We start from the raw sequence: 20474 nt of genomic DNA, 5'->3' as shown, positions 1-20474 counted from the left end.
CGCGAACTCTCCCCCCCAGACAGCCCTCGCTGCCCCACGTGGGGGGCGCCCGGTGCAAAGAGAGCCAGGAGCCTCCAGACACAGGGCGGGGCCACCCACGACAGGGCGGGCGGGGGGGGGGAGCCAGCCACGGACACGGGGCCGGGGGGGGGGGCGGGCGGGGCGGGAGCTAGCCACGGACACGGGGGCCGGGGGGGGGCGGGAGCCATCCACGGACACGGGGGCCGGGGGGGGGTTGGGGGGCGGGAGACACCCACGGACACGGGGGCCGGGGGGGGGTTGGGGGCGGGAACCACCCACGGACACGGGGGCCGGGGGGGGGGGGGTGGGAGCTACCCACGGAACGGGGGCCGGGGGGCGGGAGCCACCCACGTACACAGAGGCCGGGACCGGGTGGGGGGGCGGCAACCACCCTCGGACACAAGGGGTGGGGACCGGCGGGGGCGGGGGCCGGGAGCCACCCGGACACGGGGCCGGGGGGGGCCCGGGAGCCACCCACGGACGCGGGGGCCGGGGTGAATGGGAGACATGCATGGATGGGGAGACAGGCATGGGGATCACCTACACCAGGGATAATCCATAGCAGGTAACTCACCTAGGATAACCTGCAACACATCATCTAGAAGAGTGTAGAGTATCTTTTAGTCAGACAGATACCTGTGCAAATATGTATTTCAACATATTATATAGCATATGTATTTAGACATATACATATTATCTCTATTTACACCTATATCTATTTCCACTTACTATACAGAATATGGGTTTAGACTCTATGTCTTTTGACCGATTAGGTATCTTGACACCTAGGCATCTTTTTAGACATCTCCACTTAGACTTACTAAGTGTTACATAGTGTAGTGTAGCTAGATCTACCTACTCAGACTTTTTCTATTTTAAATTCCTTCATATAGAAAATGTGAAAATTTTTTGGCATTTTAAAGTCCTTTATTTTTTAATTTATATATACATGAGTTACTTTTGGTTTTTAAAACTCTACATATAGCTCTATGTAGAATTTTTTTAATATTCTAAAGTCCTTTAATATAGTATAGGTTTGTATTTTGAAATCCTTTTCTATATATAAAAGAATATTATTTTTCAACATACCTATAAAAATGAGATCTTTGTCTCAATTCAACACCTCACACCCATATTTACAGTTTTTAGTATTTTTTAAACCCCCATCCATGAATTTTCACGCGTTTTGGGGCTGTGACCCCCCATCCACCACTCACCTGCCCCTCTGCCAAGGCAACGCCTCCCCCAGTGACACTGGTGCCCCAAATGACATCTTCACCTCCCCAGACCCCCCCATTCCTCCCCTTTTTATTCACCCCCCCAAAAAGGCACAAAATGAGGGAAACAGCCCCAACCGGCAGCTCCTTACTTTAATAATGCTATTTACATATGTACACGCCTCCCCCCCCCCCAAAGGGGGGCTCTGCTAGGAAAATAAAGGGGGAGTGCTCCCCCAAACAGTTGCAGCTCCCCCAGCCCCTGTCCTGCAGGCTGGCAACTGCCCCACGGGGGGAAGACGGGCCGGGGGGAGTGTGCAGAGGATGGATCCCACATCCCTTGCTCAGGCTCTGCTCTGGGATGTTTCCCCTCCCTTCCCCCGCTGGGAGGGGCTCCCCAGGGCAACAAACGTCCCCGCTCCCTCTCGGCCCCGGACTCTCCCCCAAGACAGCCCTTGCTGCGCACCTGCGGGGCAACTGCTGCAGACAGAGCCCGGAGCCTCCAGGCACAGGGCCAGCCATGCAGGGACACGGGCGGGAGGGGCGGGAGCCGCCCACGGACACGGGGGCCGGGGGGGGAGCCACCCACGGACACGGGGCCGGGGGGGGGGCGGGGCGGGAGCCACCCACGGACACGGGGGCCGGGGGGGGGGGGGGGGGAGCCACCCACGGACACGGGGGCCGGGGGGGGGGGGGGGGGCGGGAGCCACCCACGGACACGGGGCCGGGGGGGGGGCGGGAGCCACCCACGGACACGGGGGCCGGGGGGGGGGGGGGGCGGGAGCCACCCACGGACACGGGGGCCGGGCGGGGGGGGGGGGGCGGGAGCCACCCACGGACACGGGGGCCGGGCGGGGGGGGGGGGGGCGGGAGCCTACCCACGGACACGGGGGCACTGGGGCGGGGAGCCACCCACGGACACGGGGCGGGCGGGGGGGGGCGGGACCACCCCACGGACACGGGGGGCCGGGCGGGGAGGGGGGCGGGGGCGGAGCTTCACCCACGGACACGGGGGCCGGCTTGGATGCGTCGGGGGCGGGAGGGCGGAGCACCCACGGACACGGGGGCCGGGCGGGAGGGGGGGCGGGGAGCCACCCACACGGACCGGGCGGGGGGGGGCGGGGGGGAGAGCCACCCACGGACACGGGGGCCGGGCGGGGGGGGCGGGGGCGAGAGCCACCCACGGACACGGGGGCCGGGCGGGGAGGGGGGGGCGGCGGGCGAGAGCCACCCACGGACAACTAGGGGCCGGCGGGGGGGGCGGGGGGCGGAGCCACCCACGGACACGGGGCCGGGGGGGGGGGGGGGGGCCACCCACGGACACGGGGCCGGGCGGGGGGGGGCGGGCGAGAGCCACCCACGGACACGGGGCCGGGGGGGGGGGGCGGGGGGCGGGAGCCACCCCGGACACGGGGGCGGGCGGGGGGGGGGCGGGGGCGAGAGCCACCCACGGACACGGGGGCCGGGCGGGGGGGGGGGGGCGGGGGGCGAGAAGCCACCCACGGACACGGGGGCCGGGGGGGGGGGGGGGCGGGGGGCGAGAGCCCACCCACAGGACACTGGGGACGGGGGGAGGGGGCGGGAGCCACCCACGACACGGGGCCGGGGGGGGGGCGGGGGGCGAGAGCCACCCACGGACACGGGGCCGGGGGGAGGGAGGCGGGGGCGAGAGCCACCCACGGACACGGGGGCCGGGGGAGGGAGGGCGGGAAGCACCACGACACGGTGGCCGGGGGGGGGGAGGGGAGGGGAGGGGGGGGGCGGGCGCCACCCACGGACCCGGGGGCCCGGGGACATGCTTTGGGGAGTGGTCCCCCCAAACAGTTGCAGCTCCCTCAGCCCCTCTCTTGTAGGCTGGCAACTGCTGCGCCGGGGAGGCGGGGGGGGGCAGTGTGCCAGAGGACGGTGCCACATCCCTTGCTCAGGCTCTGCTCTGGGATGTTTCCCCCTCCGTTCCCACGCTGGGAGGGGCTCCCCAGGGCAACAAACGTCCCCGATCCCTCTCGGCCCCGCACTCTCCCCCCCACACGGCCCTTGCTGCCGCACCTGCGGGGCAACTAGCTGCAGAGAGAGCCCAGAGCCTCCAGACATAGGGCTGGCCCCTTACGGTGAGTATTCTTAGCCACGGGCAGGCAAAGCTGGGCTGGGGGGATCTGCTGAGCATCACAAGACACTTACACCACCGCATCTGAAAAACAAAAATCCCAAACTATAGTTCAGCATATTAAAATAACACGTCTTGCTTGCCTCCTCAACAAAATTGGAAGTGAAGCATAAAACTTTAAAGAGTGAAATAAAAAATAAAGAATAAATCTCAGTAATTCACTTTATACTAAAAAGTGTGCATATGTTTATATACATCCAATAAAGATACCTATACTATAAAAGTATTTGATTTTCCTTTTGCATTAGTTTAACTTGCATAGCTGTGAATTGATACCATTAAATTACCTGTCTCCAACATACACAGCTATAAGTTGACTAGGGTTTTTTTTGTGTTACATAGTTAGGATGGACATCTGGCCAGCTGCACTGCCCAAGAGAGATGCTACCGAAATGCCAGGGAAATGCACCATTGAAAGCCAGACAGAAATAAAGGACTTCAGAGCACTCCGTCAAAAGATCAGGGAAAAAAAACCCGTAACATTCAGTTGCCCGTCTTTTTCAAGATTTTAGACAAAATACCTAACCGCTTAAGTACACCTAAATTACATGCTACAGCTGTTGGCAGTTACAGTTTAAACAATGCAAGTCAATTTGCAAGTTATACAATTTAACTTTTTTTTAAAGTTTCATTTCTTACAGAAAAACCAGTGAGCTAGAAGTAAAACCATATAGGGGATCTTCTGAAAAAGAAAAAAAAATCCAGTCTCCAGTGCTGCAATACATAAGGCTATGAAAAAGGATTGGCAGATTTGCTAATGCTCTTGGCTGTACTGAAGCATGCAGAGGAACATGTTTTTATGATATCTCAACTGTTACAACTGAGAACCCAAAGACCAGCAATGCCATCGACTTTTGGAAGACTTGTTGTGCTTGGGTCTTTGGAAGGAAGTAAATTTTTTTTTTTTTTTTTTTTTTTTTTTAGAGAGTGAAAAGTCTTGCTGCTGGTGACTTCTACTGCAATTACATCACCTCTGAAGAGCCACTCTGATGGGAAGTTCAATAAAATGCAACTTCTTTGAACGAGAAAGATTTCCGCTTTGGACAATTTCTTTCCAACTGAAGTCAAAATTACACACTGTAGGGCAGTGGTCTCCAGTCCCTCAACTTAGCTGTCAGACGGCAGGGGTCTGAATCCATCCTCAGCAAAAAACACATCAGTGAACCAGGATATTCCTGCAGTTGCCAGGTTCCTCTTCATCATCTGGAAAAATACCAGTGCCAGCAGTAAGCATGGCACCGGTCGACACAGACCTCTTCCACAACGCCCTCCTCCTCAAAAGCAACGTGGCCTTCTGCTCACCTGCTCTGCAGGAATTCCAGCGTCGGACGCTGCGGCCGTCATCGCTCGTGGCACCTAAGATACCAAAAGACAAAAAGCTACCGTTGTGCTTGTGAGAAATCACCAGCCCCATGCTCCTCCTCTCTACCTCCCCAGCTCACCTCAAAGGCTCATCCAGTTCCAAAGGCTGCCTGTATGGCGCCTGCGAGACCAAAGAGAAACGCTTAACCAGTTGCCATATAATACTTTGCTATTAGACACCGACCCGGCCAACAACCGCCTCACCTTCTCGGACCGCTCCTCAGCACGCAGCTTCGCCCCTCTGAGCCTCTTGCAGCATCTGAAAAAAACCAAAGCAAAAGATACATGCTGAGTATCCTGGTTTCGGCTGGGACAGAGTTAACTCTCTTAATAGCTGGTACAGTGTGTGTTTTGGATTTAGTGTGACAATACTGTTGATAACACCCTGATGTTTTAGTTGTTGCTAAGTAGCACTTATCTTAAGCCAAGGACTTTTCAGTTTCCCATGCTCTGCCAGCAAGCCGGTGTGCAAGAAGCTGGGAGGGAGCACAGCTGGGGCAGCTGACCTGAACTAGCCAAAGGGGTGTTCCATAGCATGGAACGTCACACCCAGTACATAAACAGGGGGGAGCTGGCCGGGAGGCGCGGATCGCGGCTCTGGCATCGGTCAGCGGGTGGTGAGCAATTGCATTGTGCATCACTGGGTTTTCCTTCCCCCCCCCCCTCCTTTTTTTGTTCTATTCCTTTTCATTATTATTATTATTGTTGTTAGTATTATATTTTACTTTAGTTATTAAGCTGTTCTTATCCCAACGCACGAGTTCTGCCTTCTTTCCCTCCCATCCCACCAGGAGCAAGTGGTGGGGGGACGACAGGGAGTGAGGGAGCGGCTGTGTGGTCCTTGGCTGCTGACTGGGGTTAAACCACGACACTGAGATATTGCCCCAAAACCACGGCCTGTCCGCACTGATTCCCATCTCCCGCTCCTTTACCTCGGCCGCTCGCCCGCACTGCCTCTGCTGTTTACAGGTTGCCAAGTTGAGGCTCGGGTACCACCTGTAAAACACAAACAACAAGGCATGCTTCTAACTTCACCAACACTACAACACCTAAAAAATAACTGCTCCTTCACCCCACCAGACATGGCTCACCTTGCCCGAATCAGCTCTGGTGCCAATATCCCGCTTTGCACCTTCAAAATAAAAAAAAAGTAACCCAAAACCTAGAAGCTAGTCATAAGCCACTAGTCGCATCTTCCCTCCAACACCACTCACCGCCTCACCTTCTTACAGCGCTCCGCTCGCCTCTCCTCTGTTGCCCTTTGGCACACAGCTCGTCCCGCTGCATCTGCAAAAACAATATCGAACACGTCACCCGGATGCTGACCAACAGCTTAACAATTCCAGCGGTCTCGTTTCCATTTAGGAATACCATCTAGATTCAACAACAGCCTGCCATTAAAAAACACAAAAGTAGTTCGCATTATGCCGATAAGCGGAGGCACACAAGACCCTCGGTATAGCTACCGATGTGCTCGCCTAACACAAAAACAACCATGGGAACATCAAGACCTGAATAACATACGGTATAGCACACAGAAAACAAGCGACCCAAACTACCTCCTTACCTACAAAGCCCCTAAGGGAATTACAGTGGCAGTTGGCCAATGGAAAAACCACGACGGCGTGACACGGTGACGCAAAGATCTAAAATGGACACCTTACGACTACAGAAACTGGTGCTAAAAACAATAGATAAACAAGAACAAGAGAACATAACTGCCATGACTGACGCTAGAGCAAACCTCAGTGGACACTTCAGGAAAAAGGCAAAACTGGAATAACAGAAAAAGCTTGCGTGCCCGAGACTGCGATAAAAGATGACCCCTGGCTGCAGACTGTTACGAGCACAAATAATACACATCCTCTTCTCCAAAACATTCCAGGGAAGACAATGACACAAACCTGCACTGGAAAGAAGTGCCTAGTCAGGGACTCTAAGTAACAAGGACTGTGACATCCGGATGGACGCACAAATTAAGTCAGGGAATGAAGTAAGTAAAAGGCACAGAGAAGCAGAGACCTCAGAGTTCTGGGGGGTATATTTTTATGTACCTAATGCTTTACAAGACGAGACTCATCTGACATTCAGCCCTGCATATTGAGATGCAGAGGCCTGGATGGTTTACACCGCATCTCCTGTGACCTTGTCGTACCTCCCGTCAGCTGCGGGGAAACTAAAACAGAACAGACCTCATCGACGTCCAAATCCAACTGCAAAACCAACCTGAGAAAGGCTGACGAACCCTCCTTCCTTTCCCAGCCATCCCCCAGTCTCAAAACTTTACAAACCCCTTCTCACCTCCTGAACTGTCCGGGAAGGAACCCCACTGCTTCCTGACAGCTCCTGCCCTGTATTTGCACCCCTGAACCCCCCGCATTGGCCGCTCCTCAGGAGCTGTTCTTGTGAGCCACACCCTGCATTCTGCAGCCACTTCCTATCTTACACCTTCCCACAGACTCTGGGCTCTGCTACAGGCCCACAACATAAGTAAACTCCTGATGCTTAGAATCTACAAGGGGCCTGCCACAAGCTGCAAAGGTTCTAGGGACAACACGCTTCTCTGTGGGCGACTGGGAAAGGTGATGAGCCATCCCGTACCCTGAAAGACACTATGCCTTACGTCCCTGTCGCTTTCTTGAAAAATGCCAAAGTTTCATATACAGATGCATACAAGATGCGGACAAGATGCTCACCCTAACCACTGCTAGATAATCTCACCATCAGCCCTGTTAAGAGAGATGATATCAGCAACTAACACAGTATACAGCAAAAAGACCCAGACACCTCTACTTCTCTAAATGCCAACACACATCTACCCAAACAGCTTAGACAACTCAAAACCTGCCACCAACTGAAGAAACAGCAGAGCACCAGCACCACTAGAAACCCCAGAACAGAATGAGCTCCTGGAGCAGAGGCTGTGGCTCATATACCCTGGGCCCCACCCAGCACCCTTCCCACAATCCCCTGGGAAAGGGGAAGGGCCAACCACCAGACAACATGGAGGCGGCCAGAGGAGCAGCAGGGAGGTTTCTCATCTGCCTTCAGTTTATGGTGTGCAATGTGCTGAGCAGAGAAAGCGACCCTTACTGGAAATGATGATGTCTGCTCTTTTGCTACAACTGCATCTACACTGCATCAGCAATGTGACTGGGTAGGGAATTAGACTTAATTTTTCTGGAGCGTAGATAGATGTCCTGCTAAGCTATGTAAGAAAGTAGTTTGTTAACTGTAATAACAATATTGTTATCAAAAATGATGTGCTTTAGTTTCCTATAAAAAAACCCAAAATGCTATGGGATTACACTTTGTTTCTAGCAAGACCCCACATACTACCTAAATTCTACCAGAACTGCCTTCTGGATAGGACCGAATGACAAAGCAGAATTAGATCACGTAAGAATCCCTTCTCAACAATATCTCCGGTTGCAAAGTAAATTTTTTACCGTAAATCGCCGACGGTTCAGAGTCACCTCGGCGGTCTCTCTGACCGACTGCCTTAACGGAACTAGATAAGTCCTAAAGAACAGAAAACACCAAAAAAACATGGAAATACAAGAAAGTATCAGACACTGTATGAAGCAGCCTAATTAACACCTAAGTAGCTAGAACAAAAACAAATTGCAAAACAGAACAAAAACCACCACGGGAGATGTGTTGATAAAAATAGATGAAGGCCATTGCCTTCTCTGAAAAACCTCAAGAGGAGATCTGAGCTGACGATAGACATCTTTGGGGTACCAGCTACCAAATAGAAACCTACTATAAGGCAGAAAACAAAAAGACTGCTCCGGAGCACAAAGATGGCTTTGGAAAAGGTTCTGACAGAACAAGAGGCATCGTCACAGGCATTAGAGAGATCCCGAAGGGGCCAGAGAGACCAAAGAAGTCTCAGGGATGCAATGAGCCCAAAAGGGAATTGAACAAAGTACAGGTGTCCTCAGGGGACCGGGGACCAAATGGAGGCGCACCAAAGAGATGAGAGGACAGAAAGACCGACCGGGGTAACAGATGCAGACTCAGGAAGGGTTCTGAGGGGAAGAGAGGGGTGCAAAGTGCCTTCCCGAGCTAAAATGGGCTCTAGGGCATCGGGGATCTCTCGCGAGAGCTCGGCAAAGGGAGCGGAGGAGTCCCAAGGGGGCCTGAGAGACCAAAGAAGCCTCAGAGGTAACAATGAGGAACTCTGAAGGGGATTTCAACAAAGTACAGATGTTGTCAGGGGGCCGGGGGCTGAACAAAGGCATCCTAAATGGCAAAGAGTAAGATAAGAGCACAAAAAAAATAAAATCGAAAAGGAGCTAAAGCACTGCTAGAGTGCTGTGGAGTACAAGAAAGGACTCAGATGACATTGTTATAGAGAGTAGAGGAATTAGGAGGGGCAGGGTAAGAAAAGAAGGCTTGGAGACACAGCGAGGGCCTTGGAGTCTCAGGAGGGTGTCTAGGCAAACTACAGATGACTGAGTGGGAGAGGAACCGAACGGAGACACCCCCGATGGCAAAGAGAAAGACAAAGGAGCGCTGCGTAACAAAGAAAGAAGGGACGCTTTCATGGAACAGGAGAGATAGAAGGGGAGATAAAGTGCTCCAAGGTGCTGTGGAGATCGAGGAAGGTCTCAGGAGGCACCGTGACTGTGAGGAGAGGGGTGTTGAGGGGGGCTGACGGACAAAAGAAGGCTTAGGGACGACAAGAAGGAACTCGGGTGATCATCCGAGCAGAGTACAGAGGGTCTCGGGTGGCCGGGGACTGAACACAGGAATCCTAGACAGCGTAGAGGAACAAATGAGTGTTCTGTGGCTCAAAGATGGCCCCACCTGAAGTGCTACAAGGTGGATGTGCAGCACGAGGAAGGTCTCGGGAGGCATCGTGACTGGGAGAAGAAATGTCCCGAGGGAGCCAGAGAGACAGAAAAAAGGATTGGAGACCCAACGATTAAATCCAGAGGGGATCTGAACCGAGTAACCGTGTCATCGGAGGGCCAGGGAACAGATAGAGGCACGGCTAGAGGGAAGAAAGAACAGAATGACTGGGCTGGGTCACAGATATGGACCCAGGAAGTCCTCTGAGGGAACGAGAGGGATGTGAGGTCTGCTGCAAAGCTAAAAGTGTGCTAAGGGCAACCTCGAAGGCATCGATAGGCATCGTGACACCATTAGAGGGGTCCCGATTGGGCCAAAGACACCAAAGGCGGCTCAGGGACACAAGGAAGAAGTCCGGAGGGGATTTGAACAGAGTACAGGTGTCGTCAGGAGGCCGGGGACCAAATGGAGGCACCCTAGATGGCAGAGGGGATGCTAAGAGCGCTCTGAGGCACAAACCAACCCGAGGACAGGTTTCTGAGGGACCACGAGAGGATCAAAGTCCGCTACAGAGCTCAGACAGGGCTGTGGTACACAAAGAAGGCGTCTGTGGAGGCACGGTGGCTGGGAGCAGAGGGGGCATGAAAGGCTCGGAGGGATAAGAGAGATCGAAAGGGAGGCAGAGTGCTACCAAAGTGCTGTGGAGCGCAAGGAAGGTCTTGGGAGGCATCCTAGCTGGCATAGAGAAGAAAAAGAATGCGCTTATTTGGGAACGGAGATCTTGGGAGAGGTGCGATTGCAACAAAACGAGTCCAAAGGGGGCTCACGGAGCTAAAAGTGTGCTGCAGGGAACATCTAAGACCTCGGGAGGCATCGTGACAGTAGCAGAGGGGTTCTGAGAGGGACAGACAGAAGAAGGCTCGAGGACATGATGAAGAAGTCCAGAGGGGATTTGAACAGACTACCGATGTCCTCAGGGGACCAGGGACTGCACAGAGGTAGCCTCGCTAGCATAGAGGACAACAAGAGCGTCCCGGAGATGAAAGGTGGCATCAGGAAAGGTTCTCAGGGAGGGAGAAGGGCTCAAAGTGCGCTACAGAGCCAGGAGAGGGCTGTGGGGCACGAAGATGGCCTCGGGAGGCACGATGATGGCAGCAGAGGGGTGCTGAGAGTGAAAGAGAGAGAGAAGGCGGCTGTGGGACACAATGCAAAACTGAAGAAGGTGTCCCAGCAATGTACAGATGTCCTCAGGGGACGAGCGACTGAATCGAGGCATCCTAGATGGCAGTGAACAAGGCAAGAGAGCTCTGGGGCACAGAGCAAGCCTGAGGAAGGGTTCTGGTTGAATAAGAGAGATACAAAGAGGGCAGCAGAGCTCCAAGGGTGCCATGGGGCACGAGGACAGTCTCGGGAGGTATCGTGATGGGAACGAGAGGGCCCCAGGGGGACAGAGACCAACAAAGTATTGCTGACACAGTGAGGTGCTTGGAAGGGGATCTGAACAGAGTACAGATGTCCTCAGGGGACCAGGGACCGAATGGAGGCATCTGACATGGCGGAGGGGAAGGCAAGAGTGCTCTGGGGCACAATGAAAGCCCCAGAAAGAGTTGTGTCTGAATAAGAAAGATACAAAGCCTACTGCAGAACTAAAGGATGGTCGTGGAACGCAAGGACGCTCACAGGAAGCATCGTGACGGAAATAGAGGGGTGCTGAGGTGGCCGGAGAGACAGATGGTGGCTCGAGGACACAAAGGTACTCCGGAGAGGATTTGAACAGAGCACAGATGTCATGAGGGAGTCGCTGACCGATTGGAGGCAAGCGAGATGGAGGAGAGGACAAAAAGACTGCTGTGAGGAAGAGGTTCTGACAGACCGAGAGGGGTACAAATTATGCTCCAGAGATAAAAGCGTGCCGAGGAGACCCTCTAAAGCCTCGGGATGAACTGAGAGAAAAGAAAAAAGCAACTGGGTACAGGACAGACTGGAATGGATTAAAAAATAAAGACAGCAGACTGGGTAAAAATAGATGAGGAAAGAAAATGTAAAAGCGACAGGGTACAGGACAGACAGGAAAATTAAAAAACACGGAGAGACATCTTGGTAAAAGTGGACATAGAACAAAAATTTTAAAAGCGACAGGATACAGGAAACAGGAAAAAATTAATAAATAGGGACAGAAAACTAGATAAGAGTACACCTAGAAACAAAATTTCAAAATGAAAAGAATGATGAGAGTAAACAAAATGGAAAATAGAGACAGTTAACTAGATAAAAGTAGACATAGGAAAGAAAATTTAAAAAGCAATGTGGTTCATGACAGACAGGAAAGAATTAAAAAATAGAAACAGTAAGTGGATAAAAGTAGACAGAAATAACATTTTAAGAGCAACAGGATTAAGGAAGTAAAGGAAAAAATTAAAAAATAGGGACAGCAAACTAAAATGGAGACACATGTCATGGTTTAACCCCAGCCAGTAACTAAGCACCACGCAGCCGCTCCCTCGCTCCCCCCACTCCCAGTGGGATGGGGAGGAGAATCGGGGAAAAAAGGTAAAACTCGTGGGTTGAGATAAGAACAGTTTAATAACTAAAGTAAAATATAATACTAACAATAATAATAATTGTAATGAAAAGGAATATAACCAAAAAAAGGGAGAGAAGAAAAAAACAACCAACCAAAAAAACCAGTGATGCACAATGCAATTGCTCACCACCTGCTGACCGATGCCCCAGCAGCGATCCGCCCCTCCCGGCCAACTCCCCCGCCTTTTATATACTGGGCACGACGTTCTATGGTATGGAATACCCCTTTGGCTAGTTCGGGTCAGCTGCCCCGGCTATGCTCCCTCCCCAGCTTCTTGCACACCTGCTTGCTGGCAGAGCATGGGAAACTGAAAAGTCCTTGGCTTAAGATAAGCGCTACTTAGCAACAACTAAAACATCAGCGTGTTATCAACAGTATTCTCACACTAAATCCAAAACACACACTGTACCAGCTACTAAGAAGAGAGTTAACTCTGTCCCAGCCGAAACCAGGACAACATCACATATCATACATCCTCTTTTCGTTACATACATGTCACACTAATCCCTCCTATTTACTGCATTTAGATATTGCTAATGTTGCAGAGCTATACTACGCATGCGCAGGGTTCCCGAGTGGCCGTCTGTGGTCGTTTGGGGAGGTGCCCCCTACTCATTCCGAGACAAAGTTCACATTAAGTTGTTATTTTCGTCAAGTAAGCATTCTATCCCTCATTGACTGAGCATGTCCTTGTGGTTGTTACTTTAAGATAAGTTCTTGTTAAAAAACGCTCTATCCGTACCTGCAAACGCTTCATGTAACTTCTAGCAGTTACAAGATAAAGACAACTACAGGATAATGACTACTAAGGCTTATTTACGTAAAGAAATGTTTCACATACCATCTAGCAGTTACAAGAGAATGACAACTACTAAGGTCTATTTACATACGATTAAAACAGGTGGTATCATCACCACCCTAACATGTCTCTCTCTGCCTCTGCCCCTTCCTCCACCGCAGTGCCACCTGCCCAACCCTCACCCGCTCAGCAGCGCGCAGTGCACACCTCGATGCTCCTCATCCGGAAGGCTTCCTCAATACGTGGTGGCTCACGCATGTAGCTGACGGGGGCACTGAGCTCCCAGCACCACATGCTGGTGGTCTGCTCTGTTAGGGACAGCTCGGAGGATCCTTCCTCACTGCAGGGACTGGCCATTCCTGGGACAGAGGGACATGGAGGAGTGGGGCAGAGAGCCAGAAAACAGGGTGCTGCGAACAAGAGAGGGACAAGGAGCAGGACAACAGCATAGAGAGAGGAGAGCAGAGAGATGGAGCAAAAAAAACAGGGACAGAGAGATGGAGGGATAAATAAGAGAGGCAGGGGGCAGGGGAGAGAGGTGGAAGGGACCAGCAGGACAAGAAGACAGAGACAAGACAAGGGATGGGGAACACTTCTGAAGTGATAGGGGAAAAGAAACATAGGCAAGAAATAAAAAATAGAAACGGGGAGCTGGATAGAGTTGGAAAGAAAGTTTCAAAAAGCAACAGGATACAAGAACCATATCAAGAATTAAAAAATACGTACACGGAGCTGCATAGAGGGAGATGTAGGAAGGAAATTTGAAAAGCGATGGGGTGCAAGAAATTAAAATTCGGTCAGGGAGACAGAGAGAGGGAAAAGTAGCAAGAAAATTTTAAAAGTGACTAGGTTCAAGAAACATATGCAAGAATTTAAAAAACAGGGATGGAGAAGTAGAAAGAAAGCTTCAGAATTGATGGTGTTAAAGAAACATAGGCAAGAATTGAAAAACAAGGACAGGGAGCTCGATAGAAGGAGACTGTAGTGGGTTGACCTTGGCTGGCTGCCGGGTGCCCACCAAGCTGCTCTATCACTCCCCCTCTTCAACAAGACAGGGAAAGAAAATACAATGAAAAAGCTTGTGGGTCAAGATAAGGACAAAGAGATCGCTCCCCAATTACTGTCACAGGCAAAACAGACTGGACTTGGGGAAATCAATATAATTTATTGTCAGTCAAAATCAGAGTAAGATCATGAGAAAAAGAACAAATCTAAAAAACACCTTCCCCCCACCCCTCTCTTTTTTCCTGGGCTCATCTTCACTCCTCACTTCTCTACCTCCTCCCCCAAAGCAGTGCAGGGGGACAGGGAGCAGGGGTTGCGGTCAGTTCATCACATGTTGTCCCTGCTGCTCCTTCCTCCTCATGTTCTTCTTCTGCTCTAGCGTGGGGTCCTTCCCACGGGGCCACAGGTCCTGCCAGCAAGCCTCCTCCAGCATGGGCTCCTCTCCACAGCTGCTGACAGGAGCCTGTTCCAGTGTGCGCTCTCCACAGGGTCACAGGTTCCTGCAGGCACATCCACCTGTTCTGGCGTGGGGTCCTCCACGGGCTGCGGGTGCATGTCTGCTCCACCATGGACCTCCACGGGCTGCAAGGAGACAGCCTGCCTCACCATGGCCTTCACCACAGGCTGCAGGGGAATCTCTGCTCTGGTGCCTGGAGCACCTCCTCCCCCTCCTCCTTCCCTGACCTTGGTGTCTGCAGGGCTGTTTCACACTCGCATTTTCTCTGTCACAGCTTCAGCGCAGCATTTTTTAGCCCTTCTTAAATATGTCATCACAGAGGTGCTACCAGTGTTGCTGACGGGCTCAGCTTTGAGCAGCAGCAGATCTGTCTTGGAGCGGGCTGGAACTGGCTATGCCCAGCACAGGGGCAACTCCTGGTGTCTTCTCACAGAAGCCACCCCTGCAGCCCCTGCCTCCACCCCCAGCTAACAAAACCTTGCCACATAAATCCAATAGGACAGCAATCAGCTGCAGGGCAGGTGGGGGGATTGAAAGATAGGGAAAGGGAGCCACAGAGAGAGAGGCAGAGGCGGAGGCAAAACCATAGCGATGGGCTACAGGCCAGAGAAGGAGGAAAGGAGAGGGAACCAGAGAGAGAGAGATGGAGAAAAACAAAGAATAGCGATCGGCCGCAGAGCAGAGAGGGAGGAATTAAAAAAAAAGGACAGTGGGGTGGACAGAGAGAGACTGAGAAATACCAAAACCCTCAATGAGCTAAAGGGGGGAGGACTTAAAGGACACGGAGCGAGATAGAGAATGGTAAAGAGAAAAATGGGTTATGAGACAGAGGAGGCAGAAAGGGGGGGGCGGTCCCGCGAACCCCACCCGGGGCGGGGCCAGAGGGGGCGGGGGGCGGTCCCGCGAACCCCACCCGGGGGCGGGGCCAGAGGGGGGCGGGGGGCGGTCCCGCGAACCCCACCCGGGGGCGGGGCCAGAGGGGGGCGGGGGGCGGTCCCGCGAACCCCACCCGGGGCGGGGCCAGAGGGGGGCGGGGGGCGGTCCCGCGAACCCCACCCGGGGGCGGGGCCAGAGGGGGGCGGGGGGCGGTCCCGCGAACCCCACCCGGGGCGGGTCGACGCGGGAAAAACTCGCGTGGGGAAAAACTCGCGTGGGGAAAAACTCGCGTGGGGGAAAAACTCGCGTGGGGAAAAACTCGCGTGGGGAAAAACTCGCGTGGGGAAAAACTCGCGTGGGAAAAATGGGGAAAAACTCGCGTGGGGAAAAACTCGCGTGGGGAAAAACTCGCGTGGGGAAAAACTCGCGTGGGGAAAAACTCGCGTCGCGTGGGGAAAAACTCGCGTGGGGAAAAACTCGCGTGGGGAAAAACTCGCGTGGGGAAAAACTCGCGTGGGGAAAAACTCGCGTGGGGAAAAACTCGCGTGGGGAAAAAACTCGCGTGGGGAAAAACTCGCGTGGGGAAAAACTCGCGTGGGGAAAAACTCGCGTGGGGAAAAACTCGCGTGGGGAAAAAAAAACTCGCGTGGGGAAAAACTCGCGTGGGGAAAAAACTCGCGTGGGGAAAAACTCGCGTGGGGAAAAACTCGCGTGGGGAAAAACTCGCGTGGGGAAAAACTCGCGTGGGGAAAAACTCGCGTGGGGAAAAACTCGCGTGGGGAAAAACTCGCGTGGGGAAAAACTCGCGTGGGGAAAAACTCGCGTGGGGAAAAACTCGCGTGGGGAAAAACTCGCGTGGGGAAAAACGATGGCCCACAGGGCACAGAGGGAGGAATTAAAAAGGGGGACAGTGAGGTGGACAGAGAGAGACTGAGGTTTCTGTTTGTTTTTAAATTGATGAGCTAAAGGGGAGAGACAGAGGAATTAAAGAATAGGGACAGGGAGCCAGACAGAGAGAGAACAATAAAGACAAAAATGGGCTATGGGACAGAGAGGGAAGACATTAAAACATTGGGACAGGGACCTGGAACAAGAGAATATAAGCAAGAAAAAGCATATCTAGAATACAGGGCAGAGAGAGAGGAATTTAGAAATAGGGACATGGAGCCAGACAGAGAGAACTGGGGGGGCGGGAATTGTGAAGGGCTAAAGGGCAGATGGGGGAGGAATTAAAAAGAATTGGGATAGGAAGACAGACAGATAGATGGAGAAAGACAAAAATAGCAATGGGCTGCAGGACAGAGACAGAGGATGAAAAAAAGAGGGACAGGGAACACGACAGAAGCACATAGAGAGAAAAAGAACGTGGAGAGATAGAACCACAGAGAAAGAGGAGGACTCGGGAGAATGAGAGAGGGAGAGGTACAGGGAAGTGAAAAAAATGACAGCAGTGAGAGAAATAGAAGGGAGGGGACCGGGATGCAGAAGGGCGACAGCTGTCTGGGATGCAGACAGCAAAAATAACATAGGCAACAGGACAAAGGGATTGACAGAGAAGTAAGGGACAGGCAGCAGGACAGAGGAACAGAAGGAAAAAATACCGATGAGCAACAGGACAAAGGGACACAGAGAAAAAGAAGGAGGGAGAGAGAGAGAAAGATGGGGCTAGAGCACGGGACTTGGAGACAAAAAGCAGGACAAGGAACAGGACAGAGGGACTGGGGGTGGGGTGGGAGAACCAGATGCAGATTAAGACAAAGAGATGGAGAAAGAAAACAAAACAATGATGGGCTGCTGGACAGAGATGGAGCAAGAAAAAGTAGGGCCAGAGTAGGGAAGAGAGAAAGGAAAAAAGGGACAGCTGGCTAAACAGGGGGATATAACTAGAAACAATGAGACAGGCAGCAGGACAGAGGGATAAAGGCAGAATAACCAGGGAGAGGAAGCAGGACAGATGGACAGTAGGAGGAAAAAAAGGCCAGGGAGCAGGACTGAGAGATGGAGAAAGAAGCGTTAGGGGCAGAGGGATAGAGAGTGCAAAATACAGGCTAGAGGAAGGACAGAGGGACAGAGAGAGAACGAGAGGGACAGAACGCGGACAGAGAGCAGGAGAAAGAAAAACCAGTGACAAGCAGCAGGCCAGAAGCCAGGGGAAGGAAGGACAGGAGGAAGGAGAGAGGGATACAGAAAGCAAGTGAGGGACAGGGAGGAAGAAAATGGGATACAGAGAAAAAGAGAGGGATGGGGAGCAAGCAAGAGCAACAGGGAGAATGACAGGGAGATGGAGCCAGAGAAAAAACAGGGACTGAAAGCAGGACAGAGAAATGGAAAAGGAAAATTAGGGATGGGTACAAGCACAGAGAGGAAAAGAATGCCAGGGAACACGCCAGAGAAAAAAAAAAAGACAGGTGCAGCTCAGGACAAAGAGATGGAAAAGGAAAAAACAGTGATGGGCTGCAGGACAGAGACGAAGGATGACAAGAAGGAAGGAGAGAGAACAGGACAAAAACACAGGCAGAAAAAGAAAAGGGAGCGGTAGAACTAGAGAGAGAAAGGGAGAGAGGAAGACGGAGCAGGACAGAAGAATAGAGAGAAGATGAGAGGTACAGGGAAGCAAAGAAAATCACAGCAGCGTGGGAAAGAGAGGGGGCCAGGGGAGGGACAGGGAGGGACCGGGACACAGAGGAGGGGTGACAGGGCCCCAAGGGCCCAGGACTCACCACAGCTCTTGCTCTCGGCGCTGCCAGAAGAATTTGTCAGTTCAGACCCTTCTTTCTCCTGCTCTCCTCCCTCTTCTGTAACTCTGGTCACTTGGCTGTCCTCCACCTGAGAGAATACGTGGGTGTCTCACAGCTCTTACGAGATGAAACTTCCTAGACACGCAGCCTCGCTCGGTTGTGCACTCCATGGCTGTGATGGACTGCAGGATGAGAAAAGAGGCCAGGGATCAGGACAGAGGGGAATAATGGGACAGCGAACTAGGCAGGGGGATATAGCAAGAAACAATGAGACAGGCAGTGTTATGCAGATATACAAGCAAAAAGGGGGACGATGGAGGACAGAAAGGATAAGAGAAAATGGACAGGGAGCGGGGCAGAAATGGAGAAACATCCAGAGATGGCGGGTGCAGGCAGCACCCACGGGTCCGGTGGCAGAGTAGCTCAGGGGCGGTGGGGAACTCACGTGGGGAAAAATTCACATGGGTCATGAGCCACAGATGGCAACGGGCATGAGCCACCCACGGACACAGGACTGGGGGGGGGGCCACCCATGGACACAGGGGCCAGAGGGGGGCGGGAGCCCCCCGCAGACATGGCAGGGGGGACATGCTTTGGGATGACCTGCACCAGGGGGTCCACCTGGGATAATCCATAGCAGATAACTCACCTGGGATGACCTGCAACACATGGTCTAGAATATCTATTGAGACACACACATATTTGCACATATATCTATTTCCATGTATTATATAGAATATCTATTTAGACATAGACATATTATCTCTACTTACACATATCTCTGTTTCCACTTATTATATAGAATATCTATTTAGACTTACATATTATCTCTGTTTACACTTACCTATTTCCCTTAAGCATACAGACCATCTATTTAGACTATTTATCTTTAGACCTATTAGGTATTTTGACACTTTAGCATCTTTTCAGACATCTCCGCTTAGACTTACTAAGTGTTACATAGTGTAGTGTGGATAGCTCTACCTAGTCAGAGTTCTTTCTATTTTAAATTCCTTCGTATATAAAATATATCTTTTAAGCCCTTTAGTTTTTAATTTATATATACACGAGTTATTTTTGTATTTTAAACCCCTACATATATATCTCTAGTTAGAATGTTTTTATATTCTATAATCCTTTATACGATACAGTAGATAGAGGGTTTTATTTTGAAATCCTTTTTTATATATATATATATAAAACAATATTATTTTTCAATATCTATAAACCCGAGATCTTTTTCTCTATTTCAAACACCTCACACCCATATTTACAGTTTCTATTGTTTTTTAAACCCCCCATCCACCAATTCTCAGGCATTTTGGGGCTGTGACCCACCCCCATCCACCACTCACCTGCTCCTTTGCCACATCATTGCCCCCCCCGCTGACACTGCTGCCCCAAATGACATCATCACCTCCCCACACCTCCCCAATCCTCCCCTTTTTATTCACCCCCCAAAAAGGCACAAAATGAGGGAAACAGCCCCAACCAGCAGCTCGTTACTTTAAGACTGTCATTGACATATGTATACACACCCCCCCAAAAGGGTGGCTCTGCTACGAAGCTAAAGGGGGAGTGCTCCCCCCAAACAGTTGCAGCCCCCCAGCCCCTGTCCTGCAGGCTGGCAACCGGCCCACGGGGCGGGGGGAGGCGGGGGGGTGGGCAAAGGGGAGCGTGACAGGGGATGGCGCCACATCCCTTGCTCAGGCTCTGCTCTGGGATGTTTCCCCTCCGTTCCCACGCTGGGAGGGGCTCCCCAGGGCAACAAACGCCCCCGGTCCCTCGCGGCCCCGGACTCTCCCCCCAACACAGCCCTTGCTGCGCACCTGCGGGGCACCCGCTGCAGACAGAGCCAGGAGCCTCCAGACACAGGGCCGGCCCCTTACGGTGAGTCTTCTTAGCCACCGGCAGGCAAAGCTGGGCTGGGGGGGCGGAAATCTATTGAGCATCGCGAGATGCTTACACCACCGCATCTGAAAAACAAAAATCCCAAACTGTATTTCAGCCTATTAAAATAACACGTCTGGCTTGCCTCCTCAACAAAATTGGAAGTGAAGCAAAAAACTTTAAAGAGTAAACTAAAAAAGAAAGAATAAATCTCAGTAATTCACTTTATACTAAAAAGGCGTGCATATTTTTATATACATCCAATAACAATACCTATACGATAAAAGCAGTTGATTTTCCTGTTGCATTAGTTTAACTTGCATAGCTGTGAATTGATACCACTACATTACCTGTCTCCAAAATACACAGCTATAAGTTGACTAGGGGGGTTTTTTGTGTTACATGATTAGGATGGACATCTGGCCAGCTGCAGTGCCCAAGAGAGATGCTACCGAAATGCCAGGGAAATGCACCATTGAAAGCGAGACAGAAATAAAGGACTTCAGAGCACTCCATCAAAATACCAGGAAAAAAAACCCCAGAAGAGTCAGTTGCCTGTCT

At 52.1% G+C, this 20474-nt stretch overlaps 2 long non-coding RNA genes across 3 annotated transcripts; both read right to left on the bottom strand.

Moving 5' to 3' along the window:
- Positions 1–4373: 4373 nt before the first annotated feature.
- LOC127021975 (uncharacterized) lies at positions 4374–13256 on the bottom strand. Of its 2 annotated transcripts, none has more exons than XR_007767278.1 (8): positions 13155–13256; positions 5987–6051; positions 5856–5896; positions 5697–5760; positions 4969–5023; positions 4845–4885; positions 4705–4758; positions 4374–4605 (listed from the first exon to the last, which is right to left on the bottom strand). It is a non-coding gene; the product is annotated as an uncharacterized LOC127021975 (long non-coding RNA). The 2 variants fall into 2 exon arrangements; XR_007767277.1 differs by lacking the exon at positions 13155–13256 and adding an exon at positions 6332–6443.
- Positions 13257–14092: 836 nt separating this feature from the next.
- LOC127021976 (uncharacterized) lies at positions 14093–18960 on the bottom strand. The gene is made up of 3 exons (XR_007767279.1): positions 18673–18960; positions 18006–18205; positions 14093–14534 (listed from the first exon to the last, which is right to left on the bottom strand). It is a non-coding gene; the product is annotated as an uncharacterized LOC127021976 (long non-coding RNA).
- Between the last annotated feature and the right edge of the window lie 1514 nt (positions 18961–20474).

This window comes from Gymnogyps californianus, chromosome 14 (genome assembly GCF_018139145.2).
Source record: "Gymnogyps californianus isolate 813 chromosome 14, ASM1813914v2, whole genome shotgun sequence".
In the NCBI taxonomy this organism is placed as follows: Eukaryota; Metazoa; Chordata; class Aves; order Accipitriformes; family Cathartidae; genus Gymnogyps; species Gymnogyps californianus.
Note: the sequence above shows the minus strand (reverse complement) of the source record. Positions and strands in the feature narration are given on the sequence as shown.